Source organism: Acyrthosiphon pisum, chromosome X, assembly GCF_005508785.2.
Source record: "Acyrthosiphon pisum isolate AL4f chromosome X, pea_aphid_22Mar2018_4r6ur, whole genome shotgun sequence".
In the NCBI taxonomy this organism is placed as follows: domain Eukaryota; kingdom Metazoa; phylum Arthropoda; class Insecta; order Hemiptera; family Aphididae; genus Acyrthosiphon; species Acyrthosiphon pisum.
The window spans coordinates 52,242,954-52,245,612 of NC_042493.1; positions in this window are offsets into that span (position 1 = coordinate 52,242,954).

The window sequence follows — 2,659 nt, forward strand, 5'->3', positions numbered from 1 at the left end:
GGTGATCGAATGTACTGTAAGGCGGACTTTCCTCCTTGAATTTTTTTCATCTCCCCGTAAAAAGTGACTCTTAACCGCCAAATTACTACTACAGACCTAATCCAGCGGCTGGGGCTGGTAACCGGTGGCCAGGATCAGCCGCGAACAGCCGCCCAGGTCGCAAGGATGCCGACCCGACAACTCCTGCAGGACCCAGTGCGGGCGGCCATCTATCATCGGGGCTGGGCGGACCGCACAGCGGACATTGAACGGAGGCTACGGCCGCGCGGAACAACATCAACATCCAGCAGCCGAACCCCGTCGCTGACAAGGCCACCACCACCGACGACGACACCTGCCCCCACAACACCAGCCACCACGACACCTGCCCCCACAACACCTGCCCCCGCAACACCTGCCCTCATGAAGCCTGCGGAGCCGAAACCGGTACCCAGGCCAACGGGGGTACCCCCTGGCCCGGCGGTAAGGGTGAGGACGGAGGCGCAGCAGGCGCGGAACTGCCGGAATTTCCAGCAGCTGAAGGAGAAGAGGAAAGCAAGGGAAACCGAGGCAAGCCAACAACATCGGCTTGCCAAGTGACCTACGCTAACCTCAGACCCTTTTTTTTTTTTTTTTTTTTTTTTTTTTATTACATCGAGACATGGGAGGGAATTGCTTGAGCATTACTGCCTCCCATGCCTCATCGTTTATTTGAAGAATAACTTTCTACAACGTATCACAATTTAACATTTAACCCGCGTGCGGATGTACATCTGATGGGGGGCCTCTAACCCCCCTGATTTGGCTTTCAGCCCACATGTAAGTAACTTAACTAAATTGCGTTTCTTCTTTCTTCTTCCCTTTCCACTTCCTCTCTGGTTTTGAGAATTTTCGTTACTGCATCCTCTATTCTCATCCAATTTTCCTTGTTCTGCATCATTAATTTCACGGTGTTTTCTACCTTGATTTGTTCACCAACGTACACCGCCAAGTCCTGTCTTTGTCTCTCCCATGCGTCGCATTCGTAGATCGCATGCTCTGGCGTGTCGGGGGATAATCCACAGAGTTGACATCTGTCCGTATTTCTTCGCCGGAAACGATGAAGGTACTCGCCAAAAGCCCCATGTCCTGTTAGGAACTGGGCTAGATGGTATTTGACTTCCCCGTGTTTCCTGCTCACCCATTGTTGAATGTCTGGTATCAGTCTGTAGGTCCACCTTCCGTTTGTGGAGTTACTCCAGCTTTCTTGCCATTCAGTCCAGACTTCTTCTTCAATCTGTGTTCTGTCCTTTCTATCATATATGTTTGCTCGGTGTTTAGCCAGGGCCTTTAAAGGCGTCAGTGAAGAAACAACCGCAATGGCCTCGTGAGATACTGTTCTGTAGCTACACACTGTTCTAATGGACATCCTCCGATACACTGTTTCTAACTTCTTCCATGCTTGAACCGTCATCATCTCTGCCCAGCAGGGTGCCCCGTAAAGAAGCTTCGAAGTCACTACACACGATAGAAGCTTTCTTCTTCTCTGTCCAGCTCCACCAATGTTAGGTAAGATATGTCCTAGCTGTCTTGTTATAACCGCGGTCTTCTTTGCTGTTTGTTCTGCATGTTCTTTGAATGTGAGCTTTGGGTCAAGCGTTAAGCCAAGATATTTGATCTTATTGCTCGAGCTCACCGTCGTGTTACCGCACCTAACATTTATGTTTTTCTGCGTATATCGTGTAGTGAATACGATAGCCTCCGTTTTGTGTTCTGCCAATGTAAGCCCGTTCTTCTGCATCCATTCTTTGACTATCCCGAATGCCATCTCCAGTTTCTCTTCCAAGAAGTTTTTATGACATTCTGTTGCGACTACTGCCACGTCGTCGGCAAACGCTATTATTTCGACGCCTTCTGGTAGTTTTTGTTTCAGCAGGCCATTGTACATTACATTCCAAAGGCATGGGCCGATCACTGAGCCTTGTGGGACTCCTGCTTCCACCCTGTACTCTTTTTTCTCGTCCCCTATTGTGTATTGGATTTTTCTGTCCGATAGGTATGACCCTACTATTTTTTGTATATACTCTGGTGCATTCATTTCTTTCAGTGCTGCAGTTATTTTTGTCCATGGGGCAGTGTTAAATGCGTTGCAAACGTCTAACGTTAGCATTCCAACGACCTTTTTTCTCTCGTTACCTGTCTTGATGATTGAGAGTAATCTTTTTATGGCGTCCAAAGTCGATCTTTTCTTCCGGAAACCAAACTGTGAGTCGCACAGTATTCTCGAATCCTCCAGAAAAACGTTCAGCCGTCTTGTCAATATTCTCTCGAAGAGTTTACCGATTGTATTCAACATGCATAGGGGTCTGTAGGAGGATGGGTCTCCCGGCGGTCTACCTGGTTTGTGTATCAATACTAGATTTGATACTTTCCAGTCTATCGGATAGTAGCTCTCTTTCAGGCACATGTTATATACGTTGGTAATAGCTTTTGGATCTAGTTGGATGACTGCTATGAGGAATTCGTTAACTATTCCGTCTGGCCCAGGTGCTTTCCCGCGTGGCAATTTCCTAACTTCTTCTAGTACTTCTGTTTCTGTGATTTCGATGTATTGCTGTTGCACCTCCGCCCGCACGTTCCCTTCCTCTGTTATGCTGTTGGGTTCCAGGGTCCTTTCTTTCCTTGGAAAAAGCTTGTCTAC